The sequence below is a fragment of the Oryctolagus cuniculus genome, chromosome 11 (genome assembly GCF_964237555.1).
Source record: "Oryctolagus cuniculus chromosome 11, mOryCun1.1, whole genome shotgun sequence".
Classification (NCBI taxonomy): domain Eukaryota; kingdom Metazoa; phylum Chordata; class Mammalia; order Lagomorpha; family Leporidae; genus Oryctolagus; species Oryctolagus cuniculus.
In genome coordinates, this window is record NC_091442.1 from 12,212,129 (window position 1) to 12,238,738 (window position 26,610).

Below are 26,610 nucleotides of genomic sequence, written 5' to 3' on the forward strand. Positions count from 1 at the left end.
TCACACAAAAAAAGTTGATTCAGTCAAAGCCACTATTCTCAATAAATTCCAGTTAAAGTTTTTAACAAAAAAGCGAATTCATAGAATTGATAAGAGGACTGAGCAGTTTATTATAAATATGAGGTCCCAGCTTGATTCCATTTAATTTTTTTAAGGTTTTTTTTTTTTTTTTTTTTAATTTTGACAGGTAGAGTCATAGACAGTGAGAGACAGAGAGAAAGGTCTCCCTTCAGTTGGTTCACTCCCCAAATGGCCGCCATGGCTGGCGCTGCGCCGATCCAAAGCCAGGAGCCAGGTGATTCCTCCTGGTCTCCCATGCGGGTGCAGGGCCCAAGCACTTGGGCCATCCTCCACTGCCCTCCTGGGCCACAGCAGAGAGCTGGACTGGAAGAGGAGCAACCAGGACTAGAACCCGGCCCCCATATGGGATGTCGGCGCCGCAAGTGGAGGATTAACCAAGAGAGCCACGGTGCCGGCCCCTCCATTTAATTTCCTTAAATATTCCTAAATGCCCACACGGACGTGATCCCCCAGGACAAAGGGACCACAGAAGGTGCTGGAGAACCAACTTTAACACACAGTAGCTTGTAATTCCAGACACCTACAAAGCCTTTACTTACTAAGACGTTTTTCTGTACTAAACTCTTGTTTAGGACAAGACAATGAGAACCACTGAATTTTACATCAATAATCAAAGTCCAAACATTGTAAACCAGTTTTAGTGACTGAGACAGTGTCCAAATAACATAAATGTCCACTAGGTGGCAGAATACTACCAGAAAGGAAGACGGCAGTGGAGGATGCCCCAAACACTTGGGTCCCTGCACCCGCATGGGAGACCAGGAAGAAGCACCTGGCTCCTGGCTTCGGAATGGCGCGGCACCAGAAGTTGTGGCCATTTGGGGAGTGAACCAACGGAAGGAAGACCTTTCTCTCTGTCTCTAACTCTACCTGTCAAATAAATTTAAAAAATTTTTTTAAAATAAAAAAATTTTAAAAAGATTAAAACATAAAAATTAAAAAAAGATGCTGATCACACTTAAAATATGGACTTCTAAAAATTAAAAATCACATGAAAATAATCAGGAGTTCTAGACAATATAACTGTCTTTGTAGATGTTCTAGGTATACACTAAATACCAATGAAATTCATTTTATATTTTGAAAGTAAAGCATAAAGGATGAAAGGCTGAAATGTCTCAAGAATGTGTATTTTCCCCTTGACATGATTTTAAATGAAAAAGAGAAAGTAACTTAAATTTGACTGAAAAGGACTCAATATTATGATTTTAAAGCATAACAGAATTACACAATCTCAGGAAATCTATATTTTCAAAATTTTCAATGTCGAAAAAAGTCATCATCGGGTCAGCATTGTGGCATAGTGGGTAACCCCACCACCTGCAACATGGGCATCCCACATGAGCACTGGCTCAAGTCCTGGCTGCTCCACTTCCGATCCAGCTCCCTGCTGAAGGCCTGGGAAAAGCAGCAGAGGATGGTTCAAGTGTTTGGGTACCTACCATCCAGTGGGAGACCCAGAAGAAGCACCTGGCTCCTGGCTTCAGATCGGCTCAGCTCCAGCCATTGTGGCCATTTGAGGAGTGAACCAGCAGATGAAAGACCTCTTTCTCTCTCTCTACCTTTGTAAAATAATTTAAAAAAAAAAAAAAAAAAAAAAAAAGAACATTATTGGGTCCGGCACTGTGGCTCACTTGGTTAATCCTCCACCTGCAGCATCAGCATCTCATATGGGCGCTGGTTCTGTCCCAGTTGCCCCTCTTCCAGTCCAGCTCTCTGCTGTGGCCCAGAAGGGCAGTGGAGGATGGCCCAAGTGCTTGGGTCCCTGCACCCACATGGGAGACCAGGAGGAATCACCTGGCTCCTGGCTTCAGATCGGCGCAGCTCCGGCCGTTGCAGCCATTTGGGGAGTGAACCAACAGAGGGAAGACCTTTCTCTCTGTCTCTCTCTCTCTCTCTCTCTCTCAGTCTATAACTCTACCTGTCAAAAAAAAAAAAAAAAAAAAAAAAAAGGAGTGTGCTTATCGTTTGTACCAACTGACCTTTCCTAAAATCATGCAATGTTGAGTTGGGTCGTAAATCTATTCCCATGCCAGAATCTTATCAATACATAAGAAATGTAGAAAGATTAGGTGCCAAAATATCCACAACACTTGGGTATTTTTAGTATCCTGCAGAATTAGAATCCCACGAACTATGAACACTGTAGCCCTTACGTGGTTTGTTCCTTCAGTCATTGCAAACACTGAAAGTAGGGACTCAATGGTTATTTGCCTGCTCACTTCATGTTTATATCTCCCACAACCACTGGTTATTTTTAAACCAAGTCTGATTATTTAATGTTTCTATAAATCTCATTCTTTGCTATTAATAAAGCCTCCATTTTTAAAATCTAACTGTACCCGAAGCACATCTTCAACATCTTCAGACCAAAAAAAAAAAAGCCTTACAGTTAAGTTAACGTTTGCACACTGAGGTGCAACTTCACAGGGAGGACCTGAAAAAACAACAGAGGGGGTTACTAAATATTTTTAGTTAAACGTTGCCTTTGTCTTGCACAGAACATGTAGATGAACCTCTTTAATTTAGTAAAATTTTTTTTTTTTTTGACAGGCAGAGTGGATAGTGAGAGAGAGAGACAGAGAGAAAGGTCTTCCTTTGCTGTTGGTTCACCCTCCAATGGCCGCTGCAGCCGGCACACCGCGCTGATCCGATGGCAGGAGCCAGGTGCTTCTCCTGGTCTCCCATGGGGTGCAGGGCCCAAGCACTTGGGCCATCCTCCACTGCACTCCCGGGCCACAGCAGAGAGCTGGCCTGGAAGAGGGCAACCGGGACAGAATCCGGCACCCTGACCGGGACTAGAATCCGGTGTGCCGGCGCCGCAAGGGGGAGGATTAGCCTAGTGAGCTGCGGCGCCGGCCTTAATTTAGTAAATATTTTTAAGAGGGACCAGTGCTGTGGCATAGTGGGTAAAGCCGCCATCTGCAGTGCCAGCATCCCATATGGGTGCTGGTTCAAGTCCTGGCTGCTCCACTTCCTATCCAGCTCTCTGCTATGGCCTGGGAAAGCAGTGGAAGATGGCCCAAAGGGGCCCCTGCAGCCACGTGGGAGACCCAGAGGAAGCTCCTGGCTCCTGTCTGAGGATCAGTTCAGCTCCAGCTGTTGTGGTCATCTGAGGAGTGAACCAGCAGATGGAAGACTTTTCTGTCTCTGCCTCTCTGTAATTCTCCAGTCAAATAAATAAATAAATCTTTAAAAAATATTTAAGAGGGGCCGGCGCCGCGGCTCACTAGGCTAATCCTCCGCCTAGCGGCACCGGCACACCGGGTTCTAGTCCCGGTCGGGGCGCCGGATTCTGTCCCGGTTGCCCCTCTTCCAGGCCAGCCCTCTGCTGTGGCCGGGGAGTGCAGTGGAGGATGGCCCAGGTGCTTGGGCCCTGCACCCCAGGGGAGACCAGGAAAAGCACCTAGCTCCTGGCTCCTGCCATCGATCAGCGCGGTGCGCCGGCCGCAGCGCGCCGGCCGCGGCGGCCATTGGAGGGTGAACCAACGGCAAAGGAAGACCTTTCTCTCTGTCTCTCTCTCTCTCACTGTCCACTCTGCCTGTCAAAAAAAAAAAAAAAAAATATTTAAGAGGTAGAGATGCTTTGTTATTGTAGCTTAAAAAAAAGACCATAAAATTTCTGAAATTCTTTTAATTTTTTTCCATACTTATTAAAAGTTGTTTACCAACTTATTTCTGTTTGAAGCACGTCATTCTTCCCAATCTCTTGCCAAAAAGTGGGTTTCTGCTAATGAACCGAGCAGACATCTAATATTTCACATGCCTTTTGAGCTGTGTAAGTTGATATTTGAATATCTGATAATATGTTTTATTATGTAATTGATAAAATGGCGATGTGCATTAATATTAGTTCAACCGTGTACTTATACTGTGTAGGAATGCGTGGTTACAGTTCTATGGGAGAAATAATTTGTCAAGTGTTCACCAGCTTGTGCACGAGCTTAAATACATAATGAAACACATTTATCATTAAAAAATCTAAATAATCAATTAATATCAAGCTTCTTCTAAATTCTGCTTTCCTATAGCTGAAGATTATCACCTACACAGATGAATAGAATCAGGACGTAACTGTACACACACATACCCCAATTCACTGTTTAACTGGAAATGATACTTGAACGACCTTCCAGGTTAAACATAATCCAATCAGAGATGATTTTTGCAAGTCTCTTGTGCACACTATAAAAAAGGACCAGAGTGGAGAACTTTTACTGAATCAGAATCAAAAGCAAACATAAATGCAATAGTTCAACAGGACCTCCATCACACAGATTCTTGTGCCACTTTCGCAATTATTTCCCTTATCTGAAATGTTTCTACTGAAGAGGTTTTATGTTATATGACTTAGATGTATTAATGTGACGATGCACACACTTAAGGAGAGTCTGTGCAATTATTCAAATACAGAAGAGTAGCAACCTTCAATGCCACTTTTCTGTTACTCCAAAAAGTCAGCAGCACACGCATGATATGATGTAAACTGAGCAAGAAGCATCAAGATACTGGATAGAATGTTTTGAATAAATACCATAGGCCTTTCTATACGTAACAATCAAGCTATGGAATATATTAAAACTTAGGCAGCCACAGAATGTAATTGTTAGAAATAAACATTCATGAAATAATTGAGGCTCAAAAGCAGCAAAGGCTCATACTTGTAGCTCAAAAATGACAAACTTTGGTGGATGACTTGGAAGCATTAGCAGTTTTCTTTTTGGTTGTTTGGGGTTTAGACAGGAGAAAAGCTTGATTATATACAAATGGACAAGGATACAGGAAGTACTCTCTGTCCAAAAGGAAAAGATATCAATCAACAATACCAGTGTGTTCACTCTGAGCAAGAAGTTATCTTGGAGACCTTAGAATTGTCATGCTAGGCCAAAACCTCAATTGGTATAGATACCCACTAAAATATTTCATTTTTCCTGAACTGATTAGGGAGAGAGAAGGTAACTTTTGTGGCAATATAACACTGGGCATATCACATACATTGGTAATTACACACAAGTAATTTATAAAAGTACATATTATTCCTCTGGAACTACAGTATATTTTAATACTTCATAACCAACAAAATATTTGTATATCAAATATCTCTTGCAGGGCTGGTGTTGTCGCTCAGCAGGTTAGGCCACCACCTGCGACACCAGCACCCCATATGAGTGCCAGTTCAAGTCCTTGTTGTTCTACTTCTGATCCAGCTCCCTGCCAACATGCCTGGGAAAGCAACCAAGGACGGCCCAACCCCTTCGGCCCCTGTACCAACACAGACTCAGATGCAGCTCCTGGCTTCAGCCTGGACCAGCTCTGGCACTGCAGCCATTTGGGGAGTGAATCAGCAGATGGAAGATAGCTCTGTCTCTGTCTATCCTTCTGTCTTTCAAATAAATAAATCTTTAAAAGAAATATATTTCTTGGGCATTTTATTCACCACCAGCACCATCACCACCACAAAAACAAACCAATGAATCACATTTCCAACCAGTTAGCCAGAATCAGTAAGAGCACTGATGGGCTGTGCCATCCATGGTTTAGGGGCATGTCATATAAGGCTCAAAGACAAGAAGCTGCTTGACTTTGGCTGGTGCTAATCCTGCTTTTCCCCTCATGCTCCCAAACCTAACTATTACTCTCCAAGTCACTGGATAAATTGATTCCTCTGATGGCCTAACATGATTGACCATGACCCTTATCTCCACTTCAACCAGACAGTGGCTCACACAGCAAAAAGAAACTGAGGGTCCAGCGTTGCGGCCATTTAGGGAGTGAACCAGCAGATGGAAGATAGCTCTCTCCCTCTCTCTCTCTCCCCCCCTCCCTCACTCTTTCCCCTCTCTCCCTTTTCCCTCTCTCCCTTTCCCCTCTGCCTTTCAAGTAAATAAATCCTAAAAAAAAATAGAAAAGCAGAAAACATACCCCTAAAGGAGAGCCTGTCAAGTATTTTTATTCCTGGGTTTGTTAAGATTAAACGTGGAGGCCAATGACTTCTGGATGCCCCAGCAGGTAGTCAGCTGGTCCTCTGAAGTCTGCCTCCCTTGCACAACATCTGGTTAAACACAGTAATTAGGGAGACTTTCTGAGCATCTCTTGAGAATCACAGTAACTTAAAGTTTTCAATCAACAGCTGTGGATTTGAATTGATTTATTGAAAACTGCTTGAAAGACCACGAAGAACCAAGACTGCTCAAGTCAAAAACAAGACTGGATGAGGGGCGGGGTCGGCCAGGAATCAAAGCTTCTGGGAGGAACTTGAGGCATTCACACACAAAGGCTCCACTAGAAACTCAAGTTATAAATTAGCATCCCTACTCAGACAACTCAGCTGCAGTTACCATTAGTTAATCTAAAGGCTTAATTCTAAGAGATCATTTTTTCTAAAACCCCAAAATAAAAGGCTTTTTTGAATGTATTACCCATATGCTGAACAGTAAGTACAGCTCCAGAAAACTGGCACTATGGAGGGAAAAACTGAAGAAAAACATAACCAGTTGTACACTGGGGTCGGGGGAAGAGACAGGTGCATAAGCCTTCATGAAAGCTCCCTCACCAGCTGGAGATTCTTCCAGCAGGGTCTCCTGCCTTTACGCGTCCTGTTAACCAGGAAAGGAGGACAAGAGCCACAGAGTGACAAGGAGAAAAGGTTTAAATAAAAACAACATGGCAAAACCCTTCTGTCAAGCTGCTAATAATTGAATATGTTTAGTAGGATACAGCAAAAACCACATAATGCAATCAATTTTCAGCTTGATTCAATTACAGCTCAAAACACTAGGCACTTTAGGTTCAAGAAACAGAGATGAATGACACCACAAACTAACTCTCCAACTAGCAGAAAACATATAAAGAATTCCAATTTGCTAAGTGTTTCAATGTTGCAGTACCACAGCAACCCAACCAACAGGAAACTAAACAAAAAGTATGCACCTGTCATCTATAACAAACTACCCTAGAGGAGACAACTCACACAAGCAAACAGTATGACCTTAAGTCCTGCTAGTTTCTCCACTTCTATTTTTATAATTCCAACACATTGGGAAAGAGGCTAGCAAGGAACAACAAAGTAAAAAATGCTACAGATATAAACTGAACTGAATGTAATTTAACTATTTTAGGCAAAAAGTTTCATTCCCTCTTCACCATCTGTATGCCCTGCCTTCTCACTCTTAACAGGCTCCTTCAAATTTATGCTCAGTTTAAACCTGATGAAGTTGAAGTCAAACACCACTCCTCGGGGGTTCTGGTCCCATAACTGGAAAAACCAATTAACAAACGCAGGTGTTAGTTTCAACTGGAAGCTTGTTGCCAAGAGGCTTCTCAACCTCTACATGGACAACAAAGTGGAAGTTCACAAATATACACTGTGCAGAGGGAGTTAATTCCACCTAAACTGAATTACCCTCTCCTGACGGCATCCTAACTAGCTGTTTAACTCTTGTTCTAGGGTTACACTGACTCCTACAGTTTAATGCACTGAATCTCTCTGCTATCTAAGATCTAAATTTAAATTTATAAACTTCAACTCAGCTTCATTTTAAATATCAGTGATCCTTTTTTTTGTTACCACCACCACCACCACCAGCAGTCACCAAAATGATCTACATTCAAAGTTTTCACAAAGGACAATCTCTGCCAACACTTCCTATTTTGTTTTTAACCTTAAGTCACTCACTAGTTTTTTTTGTTAGTTTGTTTTTGTTTTTGACAGGCAGAGTTAGACAGTGAGAGAGACAGAGAGAAAGGTCTTCCTTTTCCGTTGGTTCACCCCCAAATGGCTGCTACGGCCGGTACCAGTTTGAGTGCTGGTTGCTCCACTTCTGATCATGTTCCCCACTAATGCTCCTGAGAAAGAAGTGGAGAATGGCTCAAGTGCTTGGGCCCCTGTACACACCTGGGAGACCCGGATGAGGCTCTTGGCTTTGGCCTGGCCCAGCCCTACTTTTTGTGGCTGCGCCAATCTGAAGCCAGGAGCCAGGTGCTTCTTCCTGGTCTCCCATGCAGGTGCAGGGCCCAAGCACTTGGGCCATCCTCCACTGCCTTCCTGGGCCACAGCAGAGAGCTGGACTGGAAGAGGAGCAACCGGGACAGAATCCAGCGCCCCAACTGGAACTAGAACCAGGGGTGCTAGCACTGCAGGCGGAGGATTAACTAAGTGAGCCGCGGCACCGGCTCACTTGTTTTTAAATCTCTCATATCTATCTAGAATATTCCTATTCTTAAAGATCTTGTTGCACTGTCAACTCTATTGAAAATATCCCGGCTGGCACTGTGGCAAGGTAGGTAAAGCCTCTGCCTGCAGTGCCAGCACCCCATATGGGTGTTCAAGTCCCAGCTGCTCCACTTCCAATCCAGCTCTCTGCTATGGCCTGGGAAAGCAGTAGAAGACGGCCCAACTCCTTGGGTCCCTGTACCCATGTGGGAGACCTGGAAGAAGCTCCTGGCTCCTGGCTTCAGATTGGTCCAGCTCCGGCCATTGCAGCCATTTGGGAGTTGAACCAGCGGATAGAAGGCTTTCTCTCTGCCTCTGCCTCTCTAAGTCAGCCTTTGAAATAAATAAATCTTAAAAAAGGAGAGGCGAGGCGAGGCGAGGCGAGGCGAGGGGAGGGGAGGGGAGGGGAGGGGAGAGGAGAGGAGAGGAGAGGAGAGGAGAGGAGAGGAGAGGAGAGGAGAGGAGAGGAGAGAAAGAGAGAGAGAAAGAGAGAGAGAGAGAGAGAAATAAAGAAAGAAAGACCTCGAACCTCTCATAGAAAGTCCCTCCACCCCCCTTTAAAAAAAAAAAAAGGATTTATTTATTTGAAAGTCAGAGTTGGGGGGGGGGGGGTTCATCCATCTGCTTATTCACTCCCCAAATATCCACAAGGAGTAGGGCTGGGCCAGGCCAAAGCCAAGAGCCTCATCCAGGTCTCCCAGGTGTGTACAGGGGCCCAAGCACTTGAGCCATTCTCCACTTCTTTCTCAGGAGCATTAGCGGGGAACATGATCAGAAGTGGAGCAGCCAGGACTCAAGCTGGTACCCAAATGGGATGCCAGCACTACAGACGGCAGCTTAACCTGCTGTGTGCCACAGCACCAACCCCAAGTTCTCCCTTCTTTATCCTAACGTTCTTTTCATATTTTCATTGTAACATTTTATACACTACATTCTGTTTCTATTGACTTTTCATCTGTCTATATTTTTTCTAATTTCTTCTAATTTTTATTTATTTAGTTTATCTGAGAAGCAGAGAGAGAGAAAATCTCCCAACTGCTTATTCATTCCCAAATGCTCCCAATACCTGGCACTGTGCCAGGTCAAAGCCAGGAACCCAGAACTCAATCCATGTCTCCCATGTATGCAGCAGAAACCCAACTGCTTGAGCTGTCCACCACCTGCTGCCTTCCGGGGTTCAGCGTAGCAGGAAGCTAGATCAGGAACCAGGAAATGAAACCCAGCACTCCAGTGTGGGATGCAATCACCCTAACTGATATCTTAAGCACTAGGTCAAGTATCTGCCCTATCCACTCTTAGTATTGTAAGCTTTAAATAAATACAAAAACTTGTATAAGACTCTTACTACAAACTCCTCTTTTTTATTACTTGATACCACCATTCCTCTGGTTCCTTTTACCAACTCTTATTCTTCTTTGCATTCTTTTTTATCTATTGTACTTGTGATCAAGCCCATGCCTTCCCAAATTCAGAAGTACATTGTGGAAGGAAAGGGGAGGAAAAGAAGTCACAAACTTTATAGAACACTTTCACTACTTTGACTTGTCATTTTCCATTTAGGTATTCCCCACCAAAAATAGTGCCTTCTGGCTGCCTATCCAATAAAACTCAAAGGCTTGAATCCTTCCCCAGCTTGACTATGATATAACAAGAAGACAATACAGCTTCATTGGAATCAAACTTAAGAGTTCATCCCAGTATCACTTCAGGTAAATACCCTTCACCTGTGAAACCCTGTAACCTGTACAACTGAGGATAATCATACCTTACATTTCATGTCTATTTAAGGATAGAAATCTATACACAGCAAGCAACTGACAGTGGGAATAGTGGTGATCCCTCCAAGGTACACAACACCAAGAACAAAGATGTATGTTCAGCAACACTAATTTTGTTCTCATTTGAAATACAAATAACTACAAATACCCCATAGTGCAACCAATTAAAAAGATTCATACACAATAAATTAAGCAGAACTATTCAGGCTATTTGAAACTTACAGACAGCTGACTGGAATTCAAAACATTTTCCCACTGAAATATAGTGGTGAGAGGCAGCTAGTAGTTAACACACAGTTATGAAAACAGAATAAACCGGCCGGCACCGCGGCTCACTAGGCTAATCCTCCGCCTTGCGGCGCCGGCACACCGGGTTCTAGTCCGGGTTGGGGTGCCGGATTCTGTCCCGGTTGCCCCTCTTCCAGGCCAGCTCTCTGCTGTGGCCCGGGAGTGCAGTGGAGGATGGCCCAAGTGTTTGGGCCCTGCACCCCATGGGAGACCAGAATAAGTACCTGGCTCCTGCCTTCGGATCAGCCCGGTCATTGGAGGGTGAACCAATGGCAAAGGAAGACCTTTCTCTCTGTCTCTCTCTCACTGTCCACTCTGCCTCTCAAAAAAAAAAAAAAAAAAAATATTGTCTTAAGAACCCATGATGAGATAAGTAAGTGCACACCTTTCAGAAGATTCTAAGTCAGGGCTGGTGGAAGCATAAGGGTCAAGTCGCTGCCTGCAACCCTGAAATCCCACACGGGCACCAGCTGGAGTCCTGGCTGCTCCAGTTCCAATCCCGCCCCCTGCTAATGCATCTGAGAAAGCATCAAAAGATGGCCCCAAGTCCTTGGGCCCCTGAACCCATATGGGAGACACAGATGAAGCTCTTGGCTCTAGCCTGGCCCAGCCTCAGCCATTACAGCCATCTGGGAAGTGAACCAGTGGATGGAAGATCTCTGTCTCTGTATAAGTCTGCCTTTCAAATAAAATAAATCTTTAAAAAAAAAAAAAAAGACTCTAAAGAGGACATTCAGGTATCTTCAAAGGTACTAGGTACATACAATGCATAACATCCCTGGATTTGTGCTTTAATATTTCTTTGACAGACATTAATATATCTATATCAAAAGTATTATTTATACGTAAGGTTGTCCCTTTGGCACATGATAAAAATATGCATAGCAATGAAAACAAGAGAGAACAGGGAAACAAAAGATTTTAGCCCCTACTCATCCCCAAGAAGAAAGAGCTGGGAGCCAGCACTGTGTACTGTGGCACAGCAGGTTAATGCCCTGGCCTGAAAAACTGGCATCCCATATTGGCGCCGGTTCAAGACCCAGCTGCTCCACTTCCAATCCAGCTCTCTGCTATGGTCTGGGAAATCAGTAGAAGATGGCCCAAGTCTTTGGGCCCCTGCACCCACGTGGGAGACCTTGAAGAAGCTCCTGGCTTCAGATTGGCGTAGCTCCGGCTGTTGTGGTCAATTGGGGAGTGAACCATTGGATAGGAGACCTCTCTCTCTCTCTCTCTCTCTCTTCCTCTCCTCCTCTCTCTGTAACTCTTTCAAATAAATAAATATTTTTTTAAAAAAGGGCTGAAAGAAGAGAAGCAGTATGGAGGTAGGAGGCAGATGAGCACAGAGTAGAATAAAATCTGATATAAATTCAATTTTTAAAAAAATAATGTGGAGCCAGTCCTGTGGCATAGTGGATAAAAAAGCTGCCAGCTGCAATGCTGGCACCACATATGGGCACTGGTTCAAGTCCTGTCCACTCCACTTCCGATCCAACTCTCTGCTTTGGCCTGGGAAAGCAGAGGGAGGTGGCCCAAGTCCTTGGGCTCCTGCACCTGCGTGGGAGACCTGGAAGAAGTTCCTGGCTCCTGGCTTCGCTTGGCCCAGCTTCTGCTGTTGCAGCCATTTGGGGAGTGAATCAGTGGATACTGCACAAATAATAAATAGAAGCATACATCTCAAAAGGTCCAGGGGCAAGTGCTGAGGTGCAACAGGTTAAACCACCACCTGCAATGCAGGAACTCCACATGGGTGCTGATGCCGGTTCCAAACCAGTTCTCTGCTGATGTGGCTGGGAAAGCAGCAGAGGATGACCCGGAGAGAGTTCCAGACTCCTGGCTTTGGCCTGGCCTGATCTCGATCACGGTGGCCATTTGGGGAGTGAACAAGCAGATGGAAAATCAATCAATCGATCGATCAATCAATCTCCTTTCCCCACCCCTACCCACAACTGTGCCTTTCAAATAAAATCTTTTTAAAAAATATCCAAAGAGAAAGTAAGGAAGCACTTTCACATCATTAACCTTTGGGAGAGACGGGGTGCACTGACCAGAAGGTTAAAAAGTATCAGAACTTAAACTCTAAGCAACAGTTACCACATTATGTGGAGCTAAAAGTCTGCACCACTAGGTCCCAATTACCCCAGGGAAATTTACAGCGACCACATCACTCAAATGACTTCAAACATGATGCAGGCTGGGTTTTTCCTTGTTGGTGTTCAAAGGTCAGTTTTGGGATTCCTGGCTTTATAAAGCTTCTTTTGTTCTTCACAAAACCTATTTATGCATGTCTAGTAAGTAAAGCAAGGGCTACCTCAGGCTTTTATTATTTTTGTTTGTTTGTTTGTTTTTTGGTTAGAGCATACCTGAGGCATCAAAACTTAATTACAAACTTCTATAAAATCAGTCATGCAACAAAACTGGTTAAAACCAAAACCTAGGGACCAGTGTTTTTGTGCTGCCACCGCTCACAATGGCAGCATTCCATATGAGTGCTGGTCCCAGCTAATGTGCCTGAGAAACCTGCAAAGATGGTCCAAGGGCTTGAGCTCCTGCTCCCCATAACATGAGAGACCAGGATGGAGTTCTTGGCTTTTGGCTTCAGCCTTGGCCATTACGGTCAATGGGGATTGAACTGGTAGATGGAAGACTTCCCATCTCTATAACTCTGCCTTCCAAATAAATTAAAACATAAAACTGCTCCATTTCCGATCCAGCTCTCTGCTATGGCCTGGGAAAGCAGTGGAAGATGGCCCAAGTCTTTGGGTCCCTGCACCCATGAGGAAGACCTGGAAAACACTCCTGGCTTCGGATCAGCTCAGCTCTGGCCACTGCAGTTATCTGGGGGAGTGAACTAGTGGATGGAAGACTCCTTTCTCTCTCTCTGGCTCTACCTCTCTCTGTAAATCTATCTTTCAAATAAAAATAAATAAGTAAATGAATGAATAAGTAACAGTCCCATGGCCAGTGTTGCAGTACAGTGGGTAGCTACTACTTGTGACATCAGTACTCAGGTTCAAGTTCTGGCTGCTCTGCTTCCAATCCTGCTCCTTGTTAATGTACCTGGGAAGGGAGTGCAACATGGCCCAGGTACTTGGGTCCCTGCCATCCCAGTGCTGACCAGGATGGATGGACTTCCTGGCCTTGGCCTGGCCAGCCCTGGCTGCTGCTAGCACTTCAGGAGTGAATCCACAGATAGAGGATATCTCTGTTTCCCTCTCTGTCACTCCTTCAAATAAATCAGTTAGTCTCTAAAAAGAATGCTCACCAAGTGTCTTAAAGAGTAGTCAATTTGGCTGGCGTCATGGCTCAACAGGCTAATCCTCCGCCTGCAGGGCCGGCACACCGGGTTCTAGTCCTGGTCAGGGCACCGGATTCTGTACTGGTTGCCCCTCTTCCACGCCAGCTCTCTGCTGTGGCCCGGAAAGGCAGTGGAGGATGGCCCAAGTGCTTGGGCCCTGCACCCCATGGGAGACCAGGAGAAGCACCTGGCTCCGGATCAACAAGGCACGCCGGCCGCAGCACACTGGCCACAGCGGCCACTGGAGGGTGAACCAACGGCAAAGGAAGACCTTTCTCTCTGTCTCTCTCTCTCTCACTGTCCACTCTGCCTGACCAAAAAAAAAAAAAAAAAAAAAAAGAGTAGTCAATTCAACATATTGTATATTGTTCAAAGAGACAAAGAAAATATTTCCCATGTTATATGCTGGGGATGAATTGCTGGTCAAAACAGTCAAGATTTAGGCCGGCGCCGCGGCTCACTAGGCTAATCCTCCGCCTTGCGGCGCCGGCACACCAGGTTCTAGTCCCAGTCGGGGCACCGGATTCTGTCCCGGTTGCCCTCTTCCAGGCCAGCTCTCTGCTGTGGCCAGGAAGTGCAGTGGAGGATGGCCCAAGTACTAGGGCCCTGCACCCCATGGGAGACCAGGAGAAGCACCTGGCTCCTGGCTTTGGATTAGCGCGGTGTGTGGCCGCAGCGCGCCGGCCATTGGAGGGTGAACCAACAGCAAAAGGAAGACCTTTCTCTCTGTCTCTCTCTCTCACTGTCCACTCTGCCTGTAAAAAATAAATTAAAAAAAAAAAAAAACAGTCAAGATTTTTGTTTGATTTTTGGCCTTCAAGAAACTGATGACTCAGTGTCAGGGATCAACAAACTATTAAGTATATCATCACAACATCTATTATGTGTTGTAAAAAAATCCTTACTAAAAATTAATGGCTAACCTGTGATTCAAAGGCAAGAACAATTGGTCACAAAAAATTATACAGCTATTCAAAGTTCTAAATCTCTGCAGTAATCTAGTTGTTTCTACTAAAAGAGATTAAAATTGGCCAAAGTTTATTGCTTAGCTCATGCCTCCCTCACATTTAAGTGGGACAGATAAGAGGCACTGCAACAGGGTTTGAATGTGCTACAAAGTACCAAAATTGAGTCACGAAGATACAGAAAACCTAAACAGATCAATAACCAAGAAAGAGATGGAATCAGTAACAAAGACCCTCCCAACAAAGGAAAGCCCAGAACTGGATGGCTTCCCTGCTGCACTCTACCAGACATTTAAAGAACTAATTTCAGTTCTCCTCAAACTATTCAAAGTAATTGAAAGAGAAGGAATCCTCCCAAACTCCTTAAATGAGGTCGGCATTAATTCCACTTTAATTCCAAACCCAGAAAAAGATACAATAAAGAAAGATCTATAGTCCAACATTCCTGATGAACATGTAGATGCAAAAAGCTTCAACATAATTCCAGCTAACTGAATCCAAAAACACATCAGAAAGATCATTCACCTGGCCCAAGTAGGATTCATTCCTGGTATGCAGGGATGTCTCAACATTCACAAATTAATAAATGTGATACATCACATGAACAAACTGAAGAATAAAAACCATGACTACCTCAACAGATGCAGAGAAAACATCTGATAAAATACAATATACTTTCATATAACAACTTAAGCAAATCAGGTATCAAAGGAATATTTCTCAATACAATCAAGGCACTATATGAAAAACCCATAGCCGGCATCCTATTGAATAGGGAAAGATTAGACGCATGTCCACCAAGATCCAGAATCAGAAAATGATGCCCACTTTCATTACTGCTATTCAATATAGTTCTGGAAGTTTTAGCCAAAGCCAATAGGGAAGAAAAAGAAATCAAAAGGATACAAACTGGAAAGCAGGAAGTCAAATTATCCCTGTTTGCAGATGACATGATTCTGTATATATAGGGGAACCGAAAGACTCCACTAAGAGACTACTGGAACTCATAAGAAAGTTTAATAAAATTGCAAGATCTAAAAATTAACTCACAAAAAACAATAGCCTTTGAATATACAAACACCACAGCTGAGAAAGAAATTGTAAGATCAGTACATTCATAATAGCTACAAGAAAATTGAAATACCTTTGGGCTGGTGCTATGGTGCAGTGGGTTAACGCCCTGGCCTGAAGTGCCAGCATTCCATATGGGCGCGGGTTCAAGACCTGGCTGCTACACTTCAATCCAGCTCTCTGCTATGGCCTGGGAAAACAGCAGAAGATGGTCCAAGTCCTTGGGCCCCTGAGCCCACATGGGAGACCTGGAAGAAGCTCCAGGCTCCTGGCTTCGGATTGGCACAGCTCCAGCCATTGCAGCCAACTGGGGAGTGAACCATCGGATGGAAGACCCCTCCCTCCCTCTCTCGCTTTCTCTCTGCCTCTCTTCTGTGTAACTCTGACTTTCAAATAAATAAATCAATCTTTAAAAAAAATTCAAATACCTTGAAACAAATTTAACCAAGGATGTGAAAGATCTCTACAGTGAAAATTACAAAACATTAAAGAAATAAATAGAAGACATACCCACAAAAAAATGGAAGTCATCCATGTTTGTAGATTAGAAGAATTAATATCAAAATGAGACCAGTATTGTGAGGCAGCACACAAAGCTGTCTCTTGCAACACTGGCAAGCCATGTAGGTGCTGGGTCAAGTCCCTGCTGCTTCACTTCTGATCCAGCTCACATCTAATGCAGCTATCACTGCAGCCCTCTGCGGAGCGAACCAGTGGATGGATGATCTCTCTTCTCCTCTCTCCTCTCGCCCCTATTTCTGTCTCTCCCTCTTTCACTATAACTCTTTCAAATAATTTTTTTTTAAAAGCAGGGGAACCTTTCTCTGGGAGAACTGGGAATATTTTCAATAGAGTTGACAGTGTAACATGATCTTTAAGAATAGGACTATTCCACCATGGCTCACTAGGCTAATCCTCTGCCTGCAGTGCCGGCACCCCGGGTTCTAGTCCCGGTCAGGGCGCTGGATTCTGTCCCGGTTGCTCCTCTTCCAGTCCAGCTCTATGCTGTGGCCCAGGAGTGCAGTGGAGGATGGCCCAAGTCCTTGAGCCCTGCACCCGCATGGGAGACCAGGAGGAAACACCTGGCTCCTGGCTTCAGATGAGCGCAGTGCGCCAGCCACAGCGGCCACTGCGGGAAGAACTTTTCTCTCTGTCTCTCTCTCACTGTCCACTCTGCCTGTCAAGGAAAAAAAAAAAGAATAGGAATAATCTAGATAGATATGAGAGATTTAAAAACAAGTTAATGACTTAAGGTTAAAAACAAAATAGGAAGTGTTGTAGTGATCATTCTTTGTTAAAATTCTCTCTCCCTGGTCGGCGCCGCGGCTCACTAGGCTAATCCTCCGCCTAGCGGCGCCGGCACACCAGGTTCTAGTCCTGGTCGGGGCGCCGGATTCTGTCCCGGTAGCCCCTCTTCCAGGCCAGCTCTCTGCTGTGGCCAGGGAGTACAGTGGAGAATGGCCCAAGTGCTTGAGCCCTGCACCCCATGGGAGACCAGGAGAAACACCTGGCTCCTGCCTTCGGATCAGCGCGGTGCGCAGGCCGCAGCACGCCAGCCGTGGCGGCCATTGGAGGGTGAACCAACAGCAAAAGGAAGACCTTTCTCTCTGTCTCTCTCTCTCACTGTCCACTCTGTCAAAATAAAAAATAAAAAATAAATTCTCTCTCCTCTCCCTCACCCTGTAGCTGTGCCTTTCAAATAAATAAAATAATAAAGAAAATCATCAAAATGTACATGCAACCCAAAGCAATTTACAGATTCAATGTGGTCCCAAACAAAAGATCAAGGACATTCTTCTTAGATCTAGGGAAAAAAGCAGTGCTAAAATTCATATGGAAACACAAGAGACCCTGAATAGCTAAAGCGATCTTAAACAACCAAAACAAAGCTGGAGGCATCACAATACCAGATTTCAAGACACATTACAAGGCAGTTACAATCAAAACAGCCTGGTACCGGCACAACAATAGGCATGAAGATCAATGGAACAGAATAGAAATCCCAGAGGTTAATCCAGACATCTACAACCAACTGATCTTTTACAAATGAGCTAAAATCAATCCCTGGAGAAACCAACCAACCAACCAAATATCTTCAACAAACATTACTGGGGAAATTGGATCTACACACGCAGAAGCATGAAACAAGCCCCACCTTGAAACTTACACAAAAATCATCTCAAAATGGATCAAGGATCTAAATCTGTGACCTGACACCATCAAACTACTAGAGGAACTCAGGGAAGCTACAAGACGCTGGCATAGGCAAAGACTTCTTAGAAAAGACCCCAGAAGCACAGGTAATAAAAGCAAAAAGACAAATGTGATTTCATCAAGCAAAGAAGCTTCTACACTGCAAAGCAAACACTCAGCCAAGTGAAGAAGCAACCAACACATTGGAAAAAAATATTTGCATACTCCGCAACTCCTAAGGAGTTAATATCCAGAATCTATAAAGAGCTCAAGAAATTCAACAGCAAAACAAACTATTCAGTTAAGAAATGGATAAGGGGCCGGAACTGTGCAAGCAGCCACCTTTGATGCTGGCATCCTGTATGTGCACCAGTTCATGTCCTGGATGCTCCACTTCCAGTCTAGCTCCCTGCTAATGGCCTGGGGAAAGCAGCAGAAAATGCTTCATGTGCTTGGGAACCTGCACCCAGGGGAGACCCATAAGAAGCATCTGGCTCCTGGCTTCAGCCTGGCCCAGCCCTGGCCATTGTGGCCACCTTGGGAGTGAACCAACAGATGGAAGACTCCCCTTTCTCTCTTTTCCTCTAACTCTTTCAAAATAAATAAGTAAATCTTAGGAAGGAAAGAAGGAGGGAGAGAGGGAAGGAACAAATAGGCAAAGGACAAAAACAGGCATTTCTCAAAGGATGAAATTTAAACAGCCAACAGACACATGAAAAAATGTTCAAGATCGCTAGCCTTCAGGAAATGCAAAACACAAACAACCAAAAAATCACAATGAGGTTTCCCCTCCTCCCAGTTAGAATAGCTTTCATCCTAAAATCAAAAACAAAAAATGCCAGCAAGGACATGGGGGAAAAGGTACCCTCATTCACTATCGGTGGGAATGTAAACTAGTAAAACAATTATTGAAGTCAGTACAGAGATTCCTCATAAATCTGAAAACAGATCTACCATATGACCCCGCCATCCCACTCCTGGGAATTTATCCAATCAAAATGAAATCACCATATGAAAGAGTCGTCTGTACCCCCATGTTCATTGCAGCTCAATTCACAATAGTTAGGATATGGAATCAACCCAGGTGCCCATCAACTGATGACTAGATAAAGAAAACATATATACACTGTGGAATTACCACTTGTTTATACTTCTGTGGAACTACAGTTTCCAACTTCTTGTTGAATACTATGATTAGTGGTGAATTAAGCCTGTGATTATAGATTATTTTTTTAAATGAGTAAAAAGAAACACAAAGTTACTCCCATTCATTTTATAAATTTCTCTAACATTCACTGAACAATTTGAGAGTGAGATGTAAGCATGATGATCCTTTATAATAGTTACCAATATTTATTTCAGGGTATATTGACTAACAATAAAGATTCTCAAATATTGATAAGGGGAGGGGAAGAGAGGAGACAAGAAAGGAAAACAAGTATGTCTATGGACCAAGACACAAAGCAAACATAAAGCAATGAGTTTGTAACACAAAAACTGAGTTCCAGGACCAGAAACAAGCAAAGGCAGCCAGGAAATCAAATCACACACAGGGTAATAAATGAATGCATGGTTCATAAATACAAAAAATTTTTTCTGGAAGGAAGGTAGGAAAAGCTATTAACAATAGCTAAGGTCACCATTGTACCAAACTGCCACCTGCAATGTAGAGGGGGTACTACATACAAAACCTGAGTCATTCATTATCTCTGATATGATGGATGTAACAGACTCCTAGATCCAAACCACTAGGTATGATGGCAATGGATGAAAGCAACAAAAATGGAGGGACAGATGGCAGGGAGCAGGAGACACATCAAGGAGGACATCAAAACAAAGAAAGGAAAAATTAATTTCCCACTCAAGACGAACACCATACACCAATATTGCAAAGCATATTTTGAAAACGAGCCAAGAAAGATATCTAAGATATTCCTGGAAAACTAATTCAAGATTTTATTTTATTAGGCACTGAAATGAGTTTAAAGTAAATGTGCACGATCCTTAATGAGATAAAGAACTGACAGTCATGAATTAAAAAAAAAAAAAAAAACACCAAAACAGAATGGATGTGAAAAGAATGATAAATTTTCATAAATTATTTTGAAAAAGTCATATTGCCCATTATCTGAGCACAAAACAGCCAAACTCTGGATAAATTTGGTTAGCATGGCAAATTCTGAAATGGGGCAGATAGGGTTAATTCCTAGATTGGCAAGAGAAACACGTGAGTGCATTAGACAAGAAGCTGATGAAACCAACCAGAATGAAGCTCAGAAGCAAAGTAGCAGAAAGAACTTTTTTTTTTTTTTTTTTTGGACAGGCAGAGTTAGTGAGAGACAGAAAGGTCTTCCTTCCATTGGTTCACTCCCCTAATGGCCACTACAGCTGGCGCTGCATTGATCCCAAGCCAGGAGCCGGGTGCTTGCTCCTGGTCTCCCATGCAGGTGCAGGGGCCCAAGTACTTGGGCCATCCTCCACTGCACTCCCGAGCCACAGCAAAGAGCAGGACTCAAAGAGGAGCAACCAGGACTAGAACCTGGGGTGCCAGCACCGCAGGTGGAGGATTAGCCAAGTAAGCCACAGCACCAGCCAGAAAGAACAGATTTGAATGTCAACTGAATCCCACTAGGAGCTGACAAAATTTATACCTCTGAGCCTCAATTTCCTGTTCTCTAAAATGGACACACCACCACCACTGTAACCTCCAATAAACCAAAAAACACTCAGTGTCTGGCAAATGGTAAATGGTTCTTAAAAAGCGAATCCCATGGAGCCAGCACTGAGGCACAGGGGGTTAAAGCCCTGGCCTGCAGCACTGGCATCCCATATGGGCGCCAGTTCAAGTCCTGGCTGCTCCACTTCCAATCTAGCTCTCTGCTATGGCCTGGGAAAGCTGTAGAAGATGGCCTAAGACTTTGGGAGACCCAGAAGAAACTCCTGGCTCCTGGCTTCAGATCAGCTCAGCTCTGGCCATTGCAGTCATTTGAGGAGTGAACCAGTGGATGAAAGACCTCTCCCTCTGGCTCTACCTCTCTCCATAATTCTGTCAAATAAATAAAATAAATCTTAAAAAAAAAAAAAAGAAGAAGAAGAAGAAGAAGGAAGAAGAAGGAAGAAGAAGAAGGAAGAAGACAAAAGAAAATTGAATCCCTCAAGAATCTTAAGAGCTGTTGGCCAGCGCTGTGGCTCAATAGGCTCATCCTCCGCCTGTGGTGCCAGCACACCGGGTTCTAGTCCCGGTCAGGCGCCAGATTCTGTCCCAGTTGCCCCTCTTCCAGGCCAGCTCTCTGCTGTGGCCAGGGAGTGCCGTGGAGGATGGCCCAAGTGCTTGGGCCCTGCACCCCATGGGAGACCAGAAGCACCTGGCTCCTGCCATCGGATCAGCGCGGTGCGCCGGCCGCAGCATGCCGGCCACGGCGGCCATTGGAGGGTGAACCAATGGCAAAGGAAGACCTTTCTCTCTGTCTCTCTCTCTCACTGTCCACTCTGCCTGTCCAAAAAAAAAAAAAAAAAAAAAAAGAGTTGTTGACACAATGTTCTTTAAAAAGCATATTTTTGCCTCAAACTATAAAGTAGTTTGGTATTCAATCCAGATAAATTCAGGAAACAACGTATTTGTGTGTTTTTAAATTCCTATATTAACTGCGTGACTTAAGCAAATTATCTAAATCTTGGTGCCCTGAGAGGATTAAAGAGCTGTCTCTTGGAAAACACTGTTGAAGATGCTCTTGGATGCTCAGTTTTCTGCTGTACAGAATGCCTGAGACTGAGCGATTCAACAAGAACTGAGATTTACTTGGCTCCTGGTCTGGAGACTGGGAGATCCAAGAAGAGGGCATCTGCTTCTAGTGAGAGTCTCGGGCTGCACCGACCAACAGCCAAAGGGGAAGCAAGCACCCAAGACGCAGGGCAGAGGGGACAGGACTTCACTTTTTACCAAGAGTCTAAGGGATGGCATCGCGGCGCAGCGGCTTGGGCCAGTTCCAGTCCTGGCTGCCGCTTCCGATCTAGCTTCCTGTTACTATGCCTGGAAAAGCAGTGAAAGAGTCTAAGTACGTGGACCCTGCACCTATGTCGGAAATCCAGACTGAGTTCCTGGCTTCAGCCTGGCCCTAACTTGGCTTTTGTGGCTACCTGGGGAATGAATCAGCAGATGGAAGATATCTCCATGTTTGCCTCCCTCTGTGTGATTCTGCCTTTCAAATAAAAAAAAAAAATCTTTATTAAAAAAAGAAAAAAGCCTATTCCCTTGGTAACTAGTCCTCTTGCAAAATAATATGTCAATCCAATACTGAATTTCCTTTTAAAGATCCCAACTCTTAGTATCATCACAATGGTAATTAAATTTCAAAACACGTTTTAGAGGAGACAGTCTAACCATAGCAGATGCTAAGATAGACCAAAAAGGGTTTTTTTTTCATGGTTGTTTAAAGATTTATTTTATTTGAAAGGTAGAGTTATTGACATAAAGAGAGTGAGGGAGAGGGAGGGAGAGAGAGCTAGAGATATTGATCTTCCATCCACTGGTTCCCTCCCCAAATGGCTGGAGCTGGGTCAGACCAAAGCCAAGAACCAGGAGCTTCATCTGGGTCTCCCATGTGGGTGCAGGGACCCAAGCATTTGGGCCATCTTCTATTGCTTTCCCAGGCACATTAGCAGGGAGCTCAACCAGAAATGGAGCAGTCAGGAATTGAACCAATGCCCATATGGGATGCTGGCACTGCAGGCTGTGGCTTAACCCACTACACCCAGTGCTGGTCCCCCAAAAAGATTCTGACAGAGGTCTTGAATTGTTCTTATGTAAACACCTCAAATAATTTCTTAAAATCTGATATTGTACATTTCTGTCAAAAGCATTTATAAAATGGGCAGGCACTGTGTTGTGCTGGGTAAAGCCACCACCTGCAGAGCTGGCATTCCATATGGGCGCGGGTTCAAGACCTGGCTGATCCACTTCCGATCCAGCTCTCTGCTGTGGCCTGGGAAAGCAGTAGAAGATGGCCCCAGTGCTTGGGCCCCTGCACCCACATGGTGACCCAGAAGAAATTCCTGTCTCCTGGCTTCGGACTAGCGCAGCTCCAGCCGTTGTGGCCATTTGGGGAGTGACCCAGCAGATGAAAGACCTCTCTCTCTCTGCCTCTCTATAACTCTGCCTTTCAAATAAAGGTTTTTTTTTTTTAAATTAAAATAAAAGCTTTTATAAAAGAAGAACTATTATTAAATGGAGCATATGGGTCATAAGGATGATTTCACCTTTGAAAATTCAGGTTAATGTTCATCACTGATTGCTACCTTTTCCATAACTATAAAGATGGCAACTTAACTAGCCTAAATTTAAAATTCCTTTCACATCATTCTTAGTAACATGGTTTGCTTTACAAATGCCAGGGGGAAAAAAATGGAAAGGAATTCAGGCTTCTTATATTTCAAATGGAACTGAGAGAGAGCTATTTAAGTCATGAAACACAATTTACATGGTACCGTCATTTCACAAAACAGATTTATCAAAAACCTGACTAAAAATCCTCATAAACCATCAAATTTCAACTTCCTTTCCAAGGCCTAAGAATCAAATCTTTACACTACTGAAGCATGTCTGGAAATGAAAAGACAGTAGGATTACAGCTGCGCATGGCCAATTTATCTTCTGAAGTCAAAGCATGTCTCTTATTATCTTGCAGCAAGTCAATCTGATCTGCACACCAATCTATCAAATGGCCTAAGTATGTGAAACCTACACCAACCACAAAAGATATCATTTTTAATTAAAAAGTTTGCTAACATATTATGAAGTATTTCTTTTATTTGAGAATTCTTTTTAAATTATCATGATCTAATTTTAAAGATAAAGGAAAAGTACTAACACTAGAAATCATACAATTCTAATTTTATTCCTTTTTAAAGATTTATTTTATTATCTATTTGAAAGGCAGAGGGGCTGGTGTTGTGGCGTGGGTAAAGCCACTGCCTACAAAGCAGGCATCCTATGGCGCTGGCTCGAGTGTCCCAGCTGTGCCTCTTCTGATCCAGCTCCCCGCGAACGGCCTGGGAAAGCAGAAGGAGATGGCCCAAGGCCTTGGGCCCCTGCCATCCATGTAGGGACCTGAATGAAGCACCTAGCTTCAGACTGGCCCAGTCCTGGCCATTGTAGTCATCTGGGAGTGAACCTGTGGATATAAGATCTCCATCTCTCTCTTTCAAATAAATAAATATTTGCGGGGGGGGGGGGGTGTTCCAACTACTGATTTGCTCCCCAAATGGCTATAATGACCGAGGTTGGGTCAGGCCCAAGCCAGGATCCCAGAATTCCATACAGGTCTCCTACATGGGTGGCAGGAGCCCAAGGACTTGGGGCATCTTCCTCTGCTTTCTTAGGCCATAGCAGGGAACTGGAGGAGCAGCAGAGTAGCTAGGACTTGAACTGCTGCTGATACAGGATCCTGGCACCATAAGCAGTGGCTCACTCGACTGTGCCGCAACACCACTTGCCACCCTACCCCCAATTTCCGTTACTTCACACTTCAGTAAAGTTAAGTAACTAGCCTTGGAGTGGGTGTTTAGAGCGCAGTTAAGGTACCACATGGACCACCCGTGCCCATTCCAGAACGCCTAGTCTGAGTCCAGGCTCCACTTGGATCATGCTTCCTGCTAACGCACAGCCTGGGGAGCAGAGAACGGCTTGCAGTACTTGGCCCTGCCACTCCCACCGGAGATGCCGACTTCAGCGTGGCAGAGCTCCAGCTGTAACGGGTATCTGTGGAGTGAACAAGCAGATAGAAGATATTCTCTCTCTGTCTCTCTTTCAAATAAAATGAAAATAAAGCTTTTAAATTAAAATAACTAGCCCTATAAATATCAAAAAGTAGTTGAATTAGGGAAAAAATTGTTCTTATAATTTGATTTTCTATATTAGGGCCAAATTCTATGAATAAATTAAACAAGGGTCAAATCACACAATATTAGAACAGTACTAAAAGTTTTTTGTTTTGTGTGTGTGTGTGTGTGTGTGTGTGTGTGTGTGTTTTACAGGCAGAGTTAGACAGTGAGAGAGAGACACACACAGAGAAAGGTCTTCCTTCCATTGGTTCACCCCCGAAATGGCCGCTACGGCTGGCGCACTGTGCCGATCTGAAGCCAGGAGCCAGGTGCTTATCCTGGTATCCCATGCGGGTGCAAGGGCCCAAGCACTTGGGCCATCCTCCACTGCCTTCCCGAGCCACAGCAGAGAGCTGGACTGGAAGAGGAGCAACTGGGACTAGAACCCGGGATGCCAGAGCCGCAGGCGAAGGATTAGCCAAGTGAGCCACGCACCAGCCCTTATATTAAAGTTTTACTTGTAATAGTTTAAAACTCTAAGGAACACAAAATTCCACGGAAATGAATTAAACACTCCGCATTGTTGATCTTCAGATGCTTGTCTACTTAGGTTTAAGATACGAAGCTTTTCAAAGATTTATGGTTTCTTGTATTAATGACAAGCAATACATGATGGAAAATACATAGTTAAAGCTTTAGAAACATATGTTGAGCATGTGTGCACATGAAAAGCTTTCAAAGCTGCTTTAAAATATGAAAATAAGTATTCTGTTATCATGGATAGATGTCAGCTGTCAAGCACTCATGTCCAATACATACTACTTTTCACAAAGCAGAAACCCAGAAAGGGCAATTTTTTAAATCCACCAGCTGCATGCAATGGTCATTTACAGCAAATTCTACTCAAGGTCAGAAGTTTAAAGGCTTTCAATATCAACTTCCAAATAATACAGGCTTTATATGTTAAATATTACATAGACTCAAAACTATATTCTTGGCCGACACCGCGGCTCACTAGGCTAATCCTCCGCCTTGCGGCGCTGGCACACCAGGTTCTAGTCCCGGTCGGGGCGCCGGATTCTGTCCCGGTTGCCCCTCTTCCAGGCCAGCTCCCTCTGTGGCCAGGGAGTGCAGTGGAGGATGGCCCAAGTCCTCGGGCCATGCTCCCCATGGGAGACCAGGATAAGTGCCTGGCTCCTGCCATCGGATCAGCGCGGTGCACCGGCTGCAGCACACCGGCCACGCCGGCCATTGGAGGGTGAACCGGCAGCAAAGGAAGACCTTTCTCTCTGTCTCTTTCTCTCACTGTCCACTCTGCCTGTCAAAAAATAAAAAATAAATAAAAAAAAACTATATTCTAATTAAAACAATCTTTGAAAACAAAGACAATACTTTCATAAGAAACTAATTAGGAGTTTGGCACATGAGAGGGCCATTTTATTACAGTGATATAAACTGGACTATCTGCATAGCACTTCACTTTTCAGATCACTGAGCTGATATTTAGGTCAATTATACTTCTTAATTAAGTTGCAGACTTAAGTATCACAGGCACTACAGCATAACTGATTTCTGAGTTGTTTTATGTCTATATTTGCCCAAATCCAATATAACTGTCAGGTTTTATGAACAATTATCAAAATCTTATCTCCATCCATTTTCATCAAGAATGGAAAAAGGGTGACTGGGTTATTATAGTAGTTTGAGTGGCTTGTTAATCATATTAAAGAAGAATTCTACAATCTTAGTTTTCTTGGCATATTCTGAATGCATCATCCTGAAAGTAAAGCAGTTTAACCTCCGGTCTTTGACTTTAATAATAAAATACAACTATCAACAGGAATTCCCTTTTCAAAGCATCATCTACAGAGCAGATGACCAGTGATTTTTTTAAAAATTACTTTTTAA

At 44.0% G+C, this 26,610-nt stretch overlaps 1 protein-coding gene across 13 annotated transcripts in view; it reads right to left on the reverse strand.

Annotated features, from left to right (window-relative positions):
- The window catches only part of NCOA3 (nuclear receptor coactivator 3), a 144,623-nt gene that overhangs the window by 37,740 nt on the left and 80,273 nt on the right, over nt 1–26,610 (reverse strand). For 3 of the 13 annotated variants that reach the window (XM_070051722.1, XM_051844949.2, XM_070051724.1), the window contains exon 3: nt 2,472–2,518. The exons of 6 other annotated variants lie outside the window; for them this stretch is intronic. The gene's annotated coding sequence lies outside the window, so the exon portion shown is untranslated. Of the gene's footprint in view, nt 1–1,523; nt 1,644–1,878; nt 2,006–2,471; nt 2,519–4,171; nt 4,267–26,610 lie in introns of those variants that run through there. 4 more of the 13 variants (XM_070051721.1, XM_051844947.2, XM_070051723.1 and 1 more) reach the window with 3 other exon arrangements.